Genomic DNA, 8,695 nt, shown 5'->3' with positions numbered 1-8,695 from the left:
CTATTATATTTTTATAACCTTTGCTACTCTATAATGAAAAATTACATGTCTGTCCGTCCGTTATAACCGGCATGTTTGAAAACGCGAATTTCTCTGCTACTTTTAAAGAATATGTGGATATTCGCCTAACCTCATAAAATGTTTTCAGTTAGCGAATATTGATATATACTAGCGGCTTCGCCCAAGAGATTATTTAAAAAAAAGTACTACTGGTGCTGCTCGTAGTTTAATGTGTTCCCCATTAAACATTTTTTTGGGGGGCGGGGGGAAATTTACATTCCCCCTCCCAAGAAAATCGCTTAAAACCCACCAAAGGGCCAATAGGTATATACCCTGAAGAGTAGAATCCAATCGGTTTAGTGGTTACAGAGATCTTAGGGGACAGACAGACATCGTTCTACTTTGTATTATAGATAACCCTCTCTTCAACATGGAGGACTATATCAGCAACCTAAATTGTGGATAAAATTCCCCTAGCACAACTGCAACGTCATCATCAGGCGCATCTCTCTTTTTGACTGTTGAGTCCAGAGAATACGGACACCTTGTTCCTCCATGAATTTCTTTTTTTGGCAAGTGCTTCAGCTTCTCCCCATGTTAATTCCAAATCAAAGAGGTCCTTTTCAGTGCTCCGCCTCCAGGTCATTTTTGGTTGTCCCCGTTTACGTTTACCAGTGGTGGGGTTCCATTTTAAGCACTTTTTTGGAAACCTATTTTGTTCCATTCTGAGCACATGTCCTAGCCACCTTAGTCTTTTATATTTCACTTCTGCTTCAATACTATTGCACTTCGTCTTAGCATGCAGCTCAATGTTTGATATTTTGTTTGGCCAGAATATTTTGCAAATTCTTCTTAGGCAGCTATTGTGAAATGCATTAAGTTGATTTGTTTCAGTTTTCACAGTTCTCCAGCATTCAGCTCCATAAAGAAGAACTGATTTCACATTACTGTTGTAAAGTCTGATTTTTGTTTTCAGAGCAAGTTTCTTTGAATTCCAAACGTTGTGTAGACTGTTGAAAGCTACCCTAGCCTTATCAATCCTGGTCTTAATATCAGCTTTTGAGCCATTTTCGCTGCTGATAACACTCCCCAGATAAGTGAATTTGTTGCTTTGTTTCAATTGTTCACCATTTATTGTTATATTTTGATCAGGGTTTGTAGGTATATTCATAATTTCGGTCTTCTTGACATTGACAAAGAGCCCGACTTGTCCTGCATATTTGACTAGTCTATCTGTTTTAGCTTGTAGATGTTTGATTGTTTCTGAAATCAGTGCCAGGTCATCAGCAAAGTCCAGATCCTCTAGGTGTCCTAGTATGCCCAGCTGGAGACCACGTTTTTTGTCCTCTGTGGTTTTCTTCATCACCCAGTCAATGACCAATATAAATAGAATAGGTGATAAAATGCATCCCTGTCTATTTCCAGAGCTTATTCTAAAGAAATCAGATGTCTTATTGTTTCCAACTGAAACACAGGCTTGGAAGTTGTCATAGAATTTAGTTATCATAATTATCATCTTTTCAGGTATACCATAACTTCTTAGTATTTTCCAAAGTGTTTGTCTGTGTATGGAGTCAAAGGCCTTAGAGAAATCAACAAAATTTACATGGAGTGGCTTGTTAAATTCAACACATTGTTCAATAACCGTCCTAAGGGTGAAAATTTGGTCAACACAGCCCTTTCCAGCACGGAATCCAGCTTGTTCTTCTCTTAGTTTATTGTCAATTTTTTCATCAATTCTGTTTAAAATAACTTTACATAAGACCTTGCTTGGGATAGAAAGCAGCATAATTCCTCTCCAATTATCACAATTGTTCAAATCTCCCTTCTTAGGTAGTTTTATGATTATACCTTTAGACCAGTCCGTTGGTATCTTTTCTTGCCTCCAAATTTTATCAAAGAGATCAGTTAGAGTCCTAGCAGAAAGCTCTATGTCTGCCTTAAGCATTTCGGCAGTTATCAAGTCAGGTCCTGGTGCTTTGTCATTCTTCAGACTATGTATAGCAGCTTTAACTTCTTGAATAGTTGGTGGTCGTGTGTCTATGTCTATTTCATGTCCTGGTTCTGGTTCAGCAGTAATTTCTGGTTCAGGTCTGTTCAACACTTCTTCAAAATGTGATTTCCACCTTTCAGCAACTTCTTTTTCTGTAGTGAGTAATTTACCATCTTTAGCCCTGATAGTTTCACCACTCTTTTTGCTATATTTGCCACTTAATTGCTTGGTTATGTTGTATACTGTTTTCATGTTACCAAAGTCAGCTGCTCTTTGGGCCTTTTCAGCCAGATTGTCAATGTAATCTCTCTTGTCTTTCTTTGTGCACTTTTTGACTTCTTTGTCTTTAGCAGTATATTCAGCTTTTAAATTGCTCATGTCAGCCAAATGTTGAGCATTATGGATTTTGTTTTTGAGCTTCTTTCTCTCTTCTATTTTGATCCATGTTTCTTCAGAGATCCAGTCCTTTTTCTCTGGTTTCTTGTGTCCTAGGATTTCCTTAGCAGTAGATTGAAAGTTTTCTTTAATTGAAGTCCATGTGATCTCAGTCTCGTCATTTAGGTCCTCTAAGACTTGAAATCTATTTCTGAGTTTTAAGACAAATTCATTCTTTATCACAGGGTCCTTTAATCTTGAAGAATCATATTGTCTACCAATCTCACTCTTTTTATCATGGCCAGTACGCTTCAGCTTTAATTTAATCTTGCTGACAACTAGTTCATGGTCACTAAATATGTCGGCTCCTCTGTAACTCCTACAGTCTTGCATTGACTTGACCCATTTTCTATTGATCATAATGTGGTCAATCATGTTTCTTGTTTGTCCATCAGGCGTTGTCCAGGTATATTTGTGAATGTTTTTGTGTTGGAATAGTGTACCTCCTACAACCATATCATTATTTAAACAGAATTCAATTAAAAGTTCTCCATTTTCATTTCTTGTACCTATACCAAAGTGTCCCATTGCGTTCTCCACTCCAGTCCTGTCAGTTCCTACTTTAGCATTCATATCTCCAAGAACTAGGCACATGTCATGTTTGGGTACTGAGTTTCTGATTGATTGCAGTTGATCATAAAACTCTTGTTTTACTTCTCCATCTTTGTCATTTGTTGGGGCGTAGCATTGGATAATAGTCAACTTGCAATGCCTTGATTGGAATCTAGCCTTAATTATTCTGTCTGATATAGGTTTCCAGTCTATTAGTGAATTGACATGTCGTTTTTGAATAATTATAGCAACACCATACATATGTTGGCTTTCATGACCAGAATAAAGTATTAGGTGGCCATCTTTGGTTGTAGTTTGTCCTTGTCCTGTCCATCTACATTCCGCAATTCCAAGTATTCCAATATTGTAACTTGTCATTTCTTTAACTACTTGGGCTGTTTTAGTTGACTCAAACATTGTTCTAACATTCCAGGTTCCTATCTTACAGCTTTGCTTAGAACTTATTGGTCCTGTCATCAAGTTGATAGCTTCCTTTCGGATTTGACCATCATCTTTCATATTCTCAGTAAACTGAGCATCAGTTCCAACAGTTCTTGTTTCATGTACACCTCTGGCTGTGTGAAAGCCATAAGTGTTTGAGGTTCTGTGGGTGTTTTCGCTAACTGTGTGGATTTTTACAGGTAGGATAGTTAGTCCTACGCAAACCTTCCATATCCCTGGAAGGAAGGGTGACTGGTAAGGGGAGGGACGTCAATATCCCCCAGTACTTCAAGAAGTACCTCCTGCCCTGCAACGTATTCTATATCTATTTCTATAACAATGAATATTCAGAAAATAACTTTCTTGGACTATCGGTCCGTTGGTTATGCTTCAAAAGTCTTAAAGTGAGAGGGGTAGGTGTAGGTTTCTGGTAAAATCCGTAAAGGTTATGTGTTAAAAGTAAAAAACAGTAGTAGAACGATAAAAAATTTTAAAAAATCTTTTTGTCTATGGTTTCAATAAGAAATACACATATTTAGTGAATATTATCGTTCTACTACTATTTTTAAGCCTTAAAACACACACCTTTACGGATTCTACCAGAAACCTACCCCTCTCTTTATACAGGTTACGTAGTTGAATAATGCCATGTTTAAGCAGTAGTGTTTGAAATTAACGGAAATGCACGAGTTCTGATAAGAAAGTTTATTGTTACGGGACTACCTATAGAAAAAAAAGGCATATTATCCAAAAAATTTATAAAATCGACCACTGCAAAAAAAGATTTGATAGATATGCTGCTATGCATACAACTAGATGCTGATATTATGCTTCTTAAATATTCTACAACCTGATTAAGAAGGCCTATAACTAATATGAAAATTCACTTCCCAGTTATGCATATGGAGCATATAACTACAGAAAATGTCTTTTTCGCGCTGGATTAGAACTTCTTCTCAGCCGTATTGAAAATCATATAAAGTATCGTATTAAAGACAAGATTCCACGAATAATGAAAAAAAAATCATAAAATTGATACCAGTTTTGTTAGACCAGGCCGTCGGGTCCTTGAGGCTAACAAAACTGGGTTAGATAACAATTACATGATGAAATCGATAGAATATTTTTAAAGCAAATTGAATATATGTGTGTAATTACCTATCAGCCGTATATTTGCCATGTGTGAAAGTAAAAAAGGTGAGTTTCTCATCCATTATTGGTTCAATAAGACCTAATGGCAAATACCACTTACACACACACACACAGCAGGAGAGAGAGAGAGAAAAAAAAAACTCTTCTCGGAGGGTAAAAGAGAGTGACGGACGGACGGTGCAAATTAGAGAGCGGGGTGCGTAGTTCTTCCGTTCTCGTAAGAGAGAATAACCGAGGTTATTATTAAGGGTTGAAAATAGAGCATTATGAGTAGTGTGTGTGTGTGGGGGGGGGGGGAGTAGCAGGAAGAGAGAAGTAGAAAATTGAAGGTGGGTTAAGATGCAGGTGTTAATGTTAACTTTCAGGGTAGAAAATGAACAGGTTTAATGACAATATCTGCTATAAATATCAATCAAATATTTATAAAATAATAGTTCATATTTGATTTTGTCAAGTATTACTTGCTTTCCGACGTTGAAAAAGTAATCCTTGAGGTGATAACTCTGAATCCTCCCCTGACTCAGTGAAAGGGAGTTTTGTGAGTTGTCATCAGTTTGCCACCTGTTACCCGGGGGTGAGGGGCTCGACTATAGACCATACCTCACTGAATTAATTGTGTATTTATTTTCAGTTCATTCTTTGAAGATTTCCTTTGCTATGTGAAAATAAATATTGTAATTTAATGTAAGGCATTTATGAATTATTCGATAGATGGATCTCAAAAAAATCTTTTATGATGATTAATTAATATATCTTAATTAAGATTTATTTTAGTGTTAATTAGGAACAGAGCATTTTTGTAGACTGTATTGAATTTTATTTAAATTTTTATTTTAAACTATTTGGGGATTTTAAGACTGGGTTTTAAAGACTTTGGGGATTTTAAGACTGTATGAATGAGAATTAAATATATATTCAACAAGGATGACAACATCCATAAAAGCGAAGCACTGAAACGGTAGGACAAACGGACATGAACACTTATATAGTGTCAGAACTGAATAATTAATAACTGTTTATGGACATACTTACATATTTAGGACTTGATTATAGAGTTGCTTCGCTTATAACATTATACATTGTTGTCCCAGGAATCAGTATACCAAAAATCGAATTATTAGATCACATAAAAATTTGTTGTTAAAAAAGTAAAAAAAACAACATGTATAAATTGTACGTACGGACATTTTGGTAATGATTATAGAGTTGCTACGCTTTCTAAATCGTACCTAACTACTAAAGGAATCACCATGCAAAATTTGAAATCGATAGGACAATTCTAACATGCCTTAAATTAACGAAAAGAGCTATCCGTTACGGACGGACCGACCTTAATTATAGAAAAGCTTCGCTTTTAAAAATATAAAATTTTTGGGATATTTTAAAAATAGTTAAGGATTTGATTTTAAGTAACATGAAATTGATACATTTAATTTATGATGAATAAAAAGTCTAAAACATATTTCTAAAGATATCCAGGCAGCTTTGTAAATTTAATAAAATAGTTATTTATCGCATCGTATTATAGACAGCTTTCCACGAATATTAAATAAAAAGTTAATACAATTCTGTAAAAAGGTTTATTTGGAGTGTTTCTAAAATCAGCAAAGAAAATAATATTCATAAGTAGCGCATAATAAAATGAAAACTTAGATATGAAATATTCAAATAAAACCCCATAATATTTAATTTCAATGAAACGCAGAGATGAAGGGGCCATTGTACTGTAAATTATATTACAAGTCAAAGCTGTTATAAACAAGTTCCCAAAATTTTAGGCTAAAAACTTTGGGAACTTTTTAAAAATCTTCATAGTTTTGTTTAACTTTTAACTAATTATTTGATTATTGATTATCATTATTGGATATATGTATTAAGAGATATAAGTTTTCCGGAATTGTAATGTGGGGAGTAGATTTGAAATCTCCATAAAATTTTAAGGATTTTTTATAAAATTCGTTTTTTGTATAATTCTTTATCTAAAAGCAGAAATACAAATTAAGTTAATTAATTTTGGCATCTGTGATTGGTGGATTTAAAAAATCTGCGCTCTGATTGGATGTCGTACATCATTCAACCAATTAGAGCGCAGGTAGTTTAAAATCCACCTATACAATTGGTAAAAATTAATTAACTTAAAATGTATTTTCGCTTTTAGATAAAGATTTTTACAAAAAACGAATTTTATAAAAAAATCCTTAAAATTTGATGCAGATTTCAAATCTACTCCCTACATTAAAATTCCGGAAATCTTATATCTCTTAATATGTATATCAATTTATTTTCCATTGTCTCATCCCCTAAGGACGCTGCAGCGCGCTGGTATTTTTAATTAATAATGGATGTATGATTTTGTTTCCATTAGTTTTATGTTATGTTGCATCCATATAGCAAAAAGTGACTCATACATGAGGTAGGTAAATTTACTCCTTTGATTAATAAAAATCCATATTAGTCATGTTTACATTGTTTGTTTACATAATTGATGATTAAGTATAAAAATTTTCGCGAAAATCGTTAAGTAATATTTAAAAAGTTTAGATGTTCTCTTAAATAAAGGTATAACAATTTTTTTTAATAGAAAATGATTCCTATATTAGGGTATGAGATATTAAGATATTTCAAACTGATTTTCAGAACATGGAACTAATAAGCTTGTTTGGAATTGAATTACTTAATATTTGCTTAATATCAACAAAGCAAAGATATTTTACATATGTTTAAAGAATTGATTGATTGTTTGGATTTGTAATCATTCAGAAATAGAAATTTTAAAGTAGATAGCTGATTTTTAAACAAATTTTAACACCCTTAATGGAATCTACATTAAAACATCTTTAATATTTCTAAATATTTGTGTGACTAAAAAAAATTGGTAAAATAAACTATATTAATCTGAGATTTTCAAAAGGTTTATCTAATTCGACCATAGATTAATAATTGTCTGCACTAAAAGGTCTCGCTTACCGCCTTCCGGGCAGGATTTTATCTATGTTAGAAAAGGGTAAGATAATGCCCTTATAAAAACTTTTTCCCATGACTGGAAGGGATTACCTAAATAACCTAACTATGATTGTTTATCTTTCCTCTTTGAATAGAATGATAGTTATTAGTGTATATAAATGATGTTTACTCTCTGTGTACACACAACACGTGTACAGTATAGAATACATTATTATATAGAAGCAACTCAACAAATTGTATCTGATATTTCCATTAAGAATCCATTACTTTATTCTCAGGCATTTATGGATAGGCGAATTTCTGGAAAAATTGTCACTTTACTAGGTACGAATTATATAGAAATGACAAGAGGTTGTAATCTCCCTCAGCCTCTGTTTTTAACACCTCTCACATTTTTTTTAATTGGTCGTCATATTTATCAGGCAAAACCCTTTGCACGCTCCTAATTACATTTAGTTTTAGAAAAAGAGGGTAATAGAACAATATAAATAGTTCAAAATGTTAATTTCATTATAACTAAATACATATCCTCCTTTACAAGAAATGATATCTTTTTTTTGTCTGTAGCTTAAGATTTTGAAAGCTACTGAACCGATTGAGTTCTCCATATGAGGAAGTATCACATATGCCCCAAGATGGTTTAATGCTACTTTGTTTTAAAATTTAAGTCTTAAAAATGTGTTAGGCACTTTTTCTCCCCTTCGGAAACATTTACAAAGCTCCTAGATTCTAGGAACCTAGTTTGAAGTAAATATATATAATACAAAAAAAAAACAAATAATGATGTTAATACATAAACAGTTAAGTAGAAGGAAAGGAAAGATTGAAACTCAACATGAGTAGCAAGAACAACAAGGATAACTTGTAGAGTAGCTACATATTATATTATATTTTATTTCAATCCTAACCTAGATTTACAACTATTTTTCTCGTATTCATTCGAATCCGGTGGATAGGAACCGGTTCTTATCCATACGAAAAAACTATGTCTAGCATCGTATTATATCCAGCTTTCTACGAATATAATAATGTACTATCATAAGATTAAAACCAGTCCTTTTAGCCTGTGCCTTCGGCACCTCGGGGCTAAAAAAAACTGGTTTTAATCTTATATTGTACATTCTATATCCGCGGAAAGCTGTTTATAATACGATGCGA

Source organism: Acartia tonsa, chromosome 1 (assembly GCF_053477335.1).
Source record: "Acartia tonsa isolate MP-2025a chromosome 1, ASM5347733v1, whole genome shotgun sequence".
NCBI lineage: Eukaryota > Metazoa > Arthropoda > Copepoda > Calanoida > Acartiidae > Acartia > Acartia tonsa.
The sequence above is the reverse complement of the archived record's forward strand: the minus strand, read 5'-3'. Positions refer to the sequence as shown.